Source organism: Chionomys nivalis, chromosome 13 (assembly GCF_950005125.1).
Source record: "Chionomys nivalis chromosome 13, mChiNiv1.1, whole genome shotgun sequence".
Taxonomy (NCBI): Eukaryota; Metazoa; Chordata; class Mammalia; order Rodentia; family Cricetidae; genus Chionomys; species Chionomys nivalis.
Window position 1 is genome coordinate 50689653 of NC_080098.1, and position 9010 is coordinate 50698662.

Here is a 9010-nt window from a genome sequence, read left to right on the forward strand (position 1 = left end):
GTTAATTTATCTGTTTGCTTTCTACATGTTATATACTCCCCTAACTAAACCTTATAGTCATTAATGGTCAAGGTCATATCTAAGGATGCCATATAACCCAGGCTATACCACTTATAGGTGGCATAAATGATTCTCCTATATAAGAGTGCCATAATTGGGCTTGAGAGAAGGCTCAGAATTTTGGAGAGCTTGCTGCAGTTGCATAGGAGCCAGGAACACTTTCCACTCTCTATATGGCAGATAATCACCTCCTCTAACTCAGGCTTCAGGGATACTGAGGCCCTCTTTCTCCTGAAATCGGATGCCTGTATGCATATGGTGAATGCGACTTATTCAGACTCACATACAGACAGACAAATTTAAAAATAAAGAAATTTTAAGTGAAGAATGCAGTAACATTTTATCAATGTTTATGTAATACCTACTATTGTGCATTTTTAAATATTTTGCTTGTATTCTTTCATGTAATAAAATCAACAATACTTGGGTAAGAGATTCAGTATGTGTCAAAGCCATCTTCTCAGCACCCCATGGAACCTTCTCTAAAATGGACTACACACTTGGTAACAAAGCAAATCTCAACAGCAAATACAAAAATATCAAAGCAAATACAAAAAATTGGAATAACCCCCTGTATCTTATTGGAGCACCATGGTTAAAAAGTTAGAATTCAACAAAAACACTAATTGCAGAAAGACTACAAACTCATGGAAATTGAGAAGTGCTCAATTGAATCACCCCCTTTGTCAAGGAAGAAATATGAAAAGAAATTAAAGACTCCCTAGAATCAACAAAATGAAGGCACAGCATACCCAACCTATGGGACACCATGAAAGCAGTGCTAAGAGGGAAGATCATAGCACTAAGTGCTCACATAAAGAAAGTGGAGAAATCTCACACTAGTGACTTAACAACACACCTGAAAGCTCTAGAACAAAAAGAAGCAGACTCACTCAGGAGGAGTAGAAGACAGGAAATAATGAAATTGAGGGCTGAAGTTAATAAAACAGAAACAAGGAAAACAATACAAAGAATCAGTGAAACAAAGAACTGGTTCAACAAGATAGACAAACCCTTATCCAAACTAATCAAAAGGTAGAGAGAGAAAATCCAAATTAACAAAATCAGAAATAAAAATGGGGGCATAACAGCAGATCTCCCTATTCTTCTTATGCCACACTCAGGTTGGTTCTCCATTAAATCCCTGTCTGGATTTGAATATATCTATCATTTTTTTATTAAGTTTTCCCAAGGTCTATATTTTAGCACTGAGATTAACTCACTTTTTCAATGATAAAACAAAAATTATAATGCTAATAATATTTATAATTGACTTTACATAAAATCCATCTAGACAAGTTATACTCTCATTTAATTGTGCCAGTTTCAAACTGTCTAGCATATTATCATATAGAAACCTAAATCCTTCCATTGTAATGATTTTTTTCCATTTTTATTACTTTAAAAATAATATAAATCAAAATTTCCACTTCCTCCCCTCCTCCCTCTTATCTCCCATTCCCCACACACCCTACCCCCTCCAGTCCTAAGAGAGAGCAAGGCACCCTGCCTTGTGGGAAGTCCAAGGCCTTCCCCATTACATACTGGTTGAGTAAGGTATGCATCCAAAGAGAATAGGATCCCAAAAAGCTAGTACATGCAGTAGAGACAAATCCCAGTGCCCATGTCATTGGCCCCTAAGTCTGCCCCAACTGTCAACCACATTCAGAGGGACCAGTATGAGCCCATGCTCATTCATTCTGAGTCCAGCTGGAGTTGGTGAGTTCCCACTGTCTCAGTGGGTGAACCCCTCATGGTCCTGACTTTTTTGCTCCTATTCTCCATCCTTCCTCTCTTCAGCTGGTCCTTGGGAGCTCAGTCCAGTGCTCTGATATGCGTCTCTGTCTCTGTCTCTATCCGTTGCCAGACAAAGGTTCTATGGTGATATTCAAGATAGTCATCAGTTTGACTATGGGGCAAGGCCAGTTCAGGCACCCTCTCCTCCACTGCCCAGGGTCCTAGCTGGGGTCATCTCCATGGACTCCTGGGAACCCCTCCAGAGCCAAGTCTCTTGCCAACCCCAAAATGGCTCCCTCAACCAAGATATCTTCTTCCCTGCTCCCATATCTGTCCTGGGGGAGACAGAGAGAGGGAGGGAGGGGGAGAAGGGAAGTATTGGGGAGAGCTTGGGGGAGTGGGATAGTTGAGATTTGTTCCATTTTTAATGTGGGAAAAACTTTCTCTTTTAAATAATTTCTCTCTTAAAGAATTCCCAATTGTCTTACCAATATATACCAAAAGCCTGACAAGATTTCAAGACAGCTACCTAGTTTGGCAGCAGCCTGAGAAGAGGGTTCAGGAAGAGCCTGCCAGGAGAGAAAAAAGGAAAACCTAGCCAGTAGTGCAGTGACCCTGGCTGCTTTTAGCTCTGGCCTGTGCTGCTGGCTGTAAAGCCACAGGGAAACAGCTTTTTTTTTTCTTTTTTCCCCGAGACAGGGTTTCTCTGTGGTTTTGGAGCCTGTCCTGGAACTAGTTCTTGTAGACCAGGCTGGTCTCGAACTCACAGAGATCCGCCTGCCTCTGCCTCCCAAGTGCTGGGATTAAAGGCGTGCGCCACCACCTGTGAATTTGTACCCCAAATATTGGGCACCAAATTTAGCATGAATAATAAAAATCCAGAGACAGACTTTGAGGTTCAATGTGAAGATCAGAACAGCAAAGCAGCCAACCACTAGAGAGACCTTTTACCTCTACCAAATCTTCTGACCGAAAGGACGAGATCCTGTCTCCGTGAATCCTCGGACTTTACACGCCACTGCATTACTGTTTATTCCCCCGTTATCTTCCTCTTTCCACCTGGTCATACAGCTCCTGTCTCCACCTCTCTAATGTTGGGATTAAAGGCATGTGATCCCAAGTGTTGGGGTAACTTTTGTGTGAGCTCTGTTTCTCTTTTAGACAGAATCAATTTTGTGCTGCCTGGGTGGGCTTGAACTCACAAAGATCCATCTGCCTCTTTCTCCTGCATCCTGTGATTAAATGTGTGTGCCACAACTCCCTGGTCTGTATGGCTGGCTAGTGTGACTGCTTTTGCCCGCTGATAGTTGGGCAAGCTTTATTTACTAAAGCACAAATAATGTGTCACTATACTAGTGATGCCACCCTCTAGTCCAAGAAAGTACAGTGCCTTGGATGCTGTCTATAGCCATATTTGTAGCAGTAAAAAAAATGGAATCTGGTATCCATTTCACTAGTAGGTAAGGAAGCATGTTTTATACTGAAAGCTGAAGAGGAGTTAGAAAGATGTGCTATATCCTTTTGTGTCAGCTTGAGAAGTTGCTGAGTCACACTAGCTGGCTTGCTCTTCAATGTAGAGTTTCATATACAAGATTATGTTGAAAAACCTGAACCAAATCACAAGTTACCCTGAATACCTGCTGATACTTGCTTCCAGGCTTGAAAAGGACCTATGCCACTTTCCAGTCCCACCTCTTCTTTTTGGGTCACACACTCTTTCTCTCCTGGGTCCTCCAAGGCTCACAGATCCATTCCAGAGCCAGCTGAATGGAAATTCCAACTCTTCTTAATTGAACAATGAACTGGCTATATAAACAGTAATCCTGTAACAATTATCCCTTTTTGTCTAATAAAAAGGGAAAGGTTCTAACATAGTAAAACTATATACTATAAGAATTATTATCAAATAGGTCAAAATAGAAAGAAAAGGTAATAACCTTAACAAATGAAACTGCATACAACAAGAGCAATTATCAAGTAAGAGAGACATAATCAATGTCTAGTCCATATGTAACTGGCAAATTTAGAAAGATTACTCCATTTGTTGTCTTCTCCAGAAGAACCCAAAGTTTTGTACCTAAAATACATTTGTCCATGATTCAGAACAACTATGACTGTAACTATCTAGCCTTCAACCCCATCAAAGTCCTGAGAAGGATATAGTGTTACCTGAGTAAGTAGGAAATGCATAGCAATCAACTGCCAAAATTAAGAGAAATGACAGAATTCCTCTGTAAAGTTGGGGCATCCGTCTTTGGGCTACATGCCTAAAACATCTGATAGACTTTTTTGTGAAACAGGAAAATTTTAAGGACTGTCATACCCTGTCTTGACAAAGTTCAGCAATCACTTTTATTTGTGTCTGCTTGCCCAGTTGGGTAGGCATACTGTCAGGGTGAGGCGGGGGCAGTTTCTTGCCCTAATGACTAGCTTTTGCCACAAAGAAAGCACAATGGCAAGAAGAAGGAAGGGGAGGAAGAGGAGGAGGAGGAGGAGGAGGAGGAGGAGGAAGAGGAAGAGGAAGAGGAAGAAGAAGAAGAAGAAGAAGAAGAAGAAGAAGAAGAAGAAGAAGAAGAAGAAGAAGAAGAAGAAGAAGAAGTCAGAAATTGTTGGTCATGTACAGACAGGACAGGGAATGTTGAAATCCCCTTAGGATAGAGAACACAGGGTGACAGAAGCAGAAGCTGCACGTAAAGGATCCAACCCTTCCCTCAAGCAAGATGAGAAAGAAAGTCATAAGCTGATATCCCTTCAGCTGAAGTCACTTCCTGCTGGGCCAGGGGTTAGAAGACAAGGAGTGAGAGCAGCCTCTGTGGACACATGAAGCCAAGTCACAGAAAATGAGCGCCCTGGAGAAGCCAATGGCACCAGGAAACTTCTGGGCAGAGGAGATTGGTGGAAAGCTGGGCATCCATAACCCAGAAAGGAGAGCACGTGGAGGGGAAGGCTTTCTAGACTGAGTGTGTCACAAGGCCACACCTACTACAACAAGGCCACACCTTCTATAATGCCACACCTTATGGGGCCCATTTTCTTTCAGAACATCACATCCCTCTCCCTGGCCTCCAAAGGCTCATAGCTATATCATAATGCAAAAATGCTTTCAGTCCAACTTCAAAAGTCTCCATAGCATGTAACAGTCTCAAACTTACTTAAGAGTCTAGAGTTCAAAGTATCTTCTGAGATTCATGTAATATCTTATAAAATCAAAATCAAACAACAGGTCACATACTTTCAACACATAATGGAACAGGATATACATTACCCTTCCAAATACAGGCAAAGGAGCAGAGTGAGTAAATACTGGACCAAAGCAAGACTGAAAACCACTTGGGAAAAATTGCATCTCCATGTCTGATGTCAATGCTCTTCAAATCTCCAACTCCATCCAGCTTTGTTGACTGCAACACACTTCTTTCTCTTGGATTGGTTCTACTCACTGTTAGAAGCTCTCTTCATCAGGTATCCCACAACTCTGGCATTTCCAGTATCTTGGGTTTTCGAAGGCAATCCAGGCTTCACCTTCAAAGCTTCATACAATTCTCTCTCTAGGCGTCCATTCGGGGACATCCTTAACACATGCCTGGTCTCAATGGTTTTCATTGTTCTCTGGGGCATATCCCCTTTCTTCTATCCTTAACTCTAAAGGCAGAACCACGAGGCTGAAGGTGACAAGTTCTGCTGTTTGATGGGGATAAAAACAGCCACATGTTCAATTACAGCTTCACCAGCTTTCTGTTTCCATCTTTACTCCCTAAGCTTGGCTGAAACTCGATCTGTAGACCAGGTTGGTCTTGAACTCATAGATCTGCCTGCCTCTGCCTCTGCAGTGCTGGTATTAAAGTTATGCACTACCACACCCAGCTCTAAGATTCTCATTAATTCCTTTTCACAAGTTGGAAACTTAGCTGAACAGGATCTTGCCTTAAGTTCACCACTCGGTTTCTTATATTTCTTAGTCTATCTAGCTCTTTAAACATGGGCTTTAGCTCCATTCCACTTCCTGGTGTTCATTTTCTCCTCAAAAGCAATACTTTGAAGGCATCCATTTAAGGAGCTGGAGAAGTAGCTGAGATTCTTGAAGGAAACAGAAAGTGGTCTGTCTCACTAGGCATGCCTTCAGCATATCTGAGACTTCAAAGCCTGCCTCCACAGTGACACACTTCCTCCTACAAGGCCTCACGTACTCCAACAAAGCCACACCTCCTAATAATGCCATTCCTTCTGGGGGCTGTTTTTTTCAAACGACCAGAGATGAGTAAGTAAACTAATAGCCACTGAATATATACTTTAAAAGATGAATCAGTGCCTTAAAAACAAGGGTTTCAGATCTAAATGCATCTGTCCTGACACTGGGGTTCTAAGCTTTTAGCAGCATGGCCAGGTGGACAAACATCCCCAGGATCTAAGAAACACTCTCACATATGAGATCTCATGTTGTCCTCTGCCCTCTCTGGGCACCAGGCATGTAGCTGGTGCACAGACATACATGCAGACAAAACATCCAAATGCATAAAATATATTACTTTAATTTTAAAAATTAAAGAAGTTGGGACACCTAAGATACCAAATTAGAAGAGGTCTATTTTCCTGGGGGCCTGCAAATACAGTGTGTCCTGTCTAGGACACGATGCCCTGTACTAATTTGGCTCGGTGTCTGTCTGTTTCTGTCATTTTGCAAGGAGGAATCCTCCAATGGAAAAGTCTACACCCCCCATCCCTACACAGTTGGCAAAGTCTCTTGAAGCAATTGTCTAATTATTCTTTATTAATAAAACCTCAGGAATCAGATATTGAGGTAAGAACCTGAATGACCAGAAAGTGTCTCTCTTTCTTTAATCCAGAAAAGAATCTTTCAAAATCCCTCCCTTCTATTTCCTGTGTCTCTCTATATGTCCTTGGTTCCCAAAACCTCTTTGGCTAATTTTGGTCAATTATTAGCTAACTCAAACCTCTGATTTAATGTAAACTTTATTGGAAGTCTCTGGAGTATCAGAGTGCTATGAAAATATCCTACAACAGGCCCTTCTAGAAGTTAGCATCTGAATTCTGTATGTCTACCCTAGGGTAGACTTAACAGGACACCTGGAGCAAATACCTTCACAGCTGAATTCCTGGACTGAACAGAGGTTTGGGATCAACCATGGACAGCCACTGTGTGCTCTCTGCATCCTATGAACTTACTCCCATGTTACCTAAGGTTCTCACTAGATTATTCTTTCTCCAGGACTCGTGTGTTTCCCAACCCCCAGCTGTCCCAACCAAGCAGAGGCCAGACCTGGATGAGGTCAGGTCATTTCCTCCTCCCCTAGCCTGGGGCCCTGATCATGAAGTCCACACCCTGCAGAGAATAAAGAGGCTTCCTGGACAGGGTAGCAGCAAAGCAGCGCTCTGGGACATGAAGCCTTGAACACTGTTCTGGGAGACTGTGATATTGGCAGGTGAGGGTGCTCGCTCAGTCCAGGGTTGTGGGGGATGTAGAGGCCACCTTTAGAAGGACAAAACTGAGTCCAGGAATGAAATTCCAGAACCTGGGATTTAGGAAAGGGCTAGAGGAAAGGTGGTGTCTGGTGGGTCTTTATAGAGCAGACTAGAAACCCCGGCTGGACAGTGGTAGCAACGCTGATTTTATTGCTGGGGTCCTGGAGCTACACTGATCCATCTCTGTCAGGTATAGGTGCTGCAGGGTCGTAGTGGCCTTCTCAATTGTCCTCTGTCCTGCTTCCTCTCACATCCTACCACCTAGCTCATTCGACTACCTCTGCCCTCTACTCAAGGATCTGCAAACTAATGCCTCTTTCTTCTGGGCCCTTTTAGAGCTACAGGCTCTACTCCAATCTGAGCACTGCCCATTCCCACTTTTAAAATGGCACATGTTGTCTGAGCATTCTAACCCCAACCTTTATCATGAGTGTAGTTCAAGTGCTTGGAATCAGGGTGCCAGACATCTCCCTTGCCTTCAAAGAACTTACATGGGGGGGGGGGAACAATCAATAAGAGAAAGGAGTGCACTTAGGAGTAAAGAAAGAAATGGTTGAGGCAGGAAGATTAAAGTCACACAGCAGCGACCCTGAAGTTGTCTTTTTCCACTGAAACAGGGACAGCTGGATAACTTGAACTCACTGACAGTGATGGATAAATCTTCTCAGGCTAATAAACACTACATTAAGGATTCAGATTTAAGGCTAAAGGAACATAAGGATGGGAAAGTTTGTAGGGGTGGCAAAAAGGTCAGAAGAAAGGACCAAGCAGAGGGTAAGTTTCCTGAATAGCCTTGGGAGAATTATGGGGAAGAATAAAATGACCTGGGCACTCTCTCAGGATCCTGTGTCCTTCTGTCTGGGGAGAGGGTAAGTATAAGTTGTGATGTTCTGAGGTTCCCTAGGGTAAGTGATCTGTACTTTAACACAGAAAAAAATCATTCTGGAACAAACTCCCAGTGTTCAAAGGTCATATAACAGCCAGAGCACAGTCATGGGATGTGCACAGACTCAGATTTCGGTTAGGGGGTTAGGAGGAGTCCTTTAGTCTGGGTCAAGCCGTCCATTCACCAGGGAATGAGGCATGCTCAATTGAGAAGCAGTCTGGGCAGGATATCAAGGCCACCTGAGCAGCCACTGCAGGTGGATGCCCCCTGCTGCACAGCAGAGCTGATGACACCAGATTGTCTTAGAGTCCCAATCAGCATCTCAGGGTCTTTCCTGCAGCAACTGCAAACATGGAGACACTGTCTAATGCACACCTGGACATCTCAGAGGAGTCCTCACAGGCACACACAGAATGCAGCTTTGCTGAAGCCAGGCCAGAAGATCTGGATGTTCATGACTGTTTTTTTTTCTTCCCTTTCTCTTTTATCCCTTTTTTTCTTCATCCTTGACCTCACCATCTTCAGAGAGAGAAACTGGTCTGCATAGAAAAGACTAGAGTCCCCCTCTCTCAGAAGTGTCCTGTGTGTGTAGACATGATGCGCTGACCTTCTACCCATGCAGATGGGGCAAGCACTAGTTGAGTCTGCTGCCCTGACTACACTTAGATAATAACCTTAAAATTGGAAGGACTGTGACTGAGAATAAAACTTAAATTTGAAATATTAAGTACTTAGGAGTTTTGAAATGAGAACCAAGAGCTGAGTCCCAGATTTCCCCGAGTCAGATCAGTGAACCTCCAGCGCTGTACTGAGTACCATTTCTCCTTTGTCTCCAGACTCTGCATC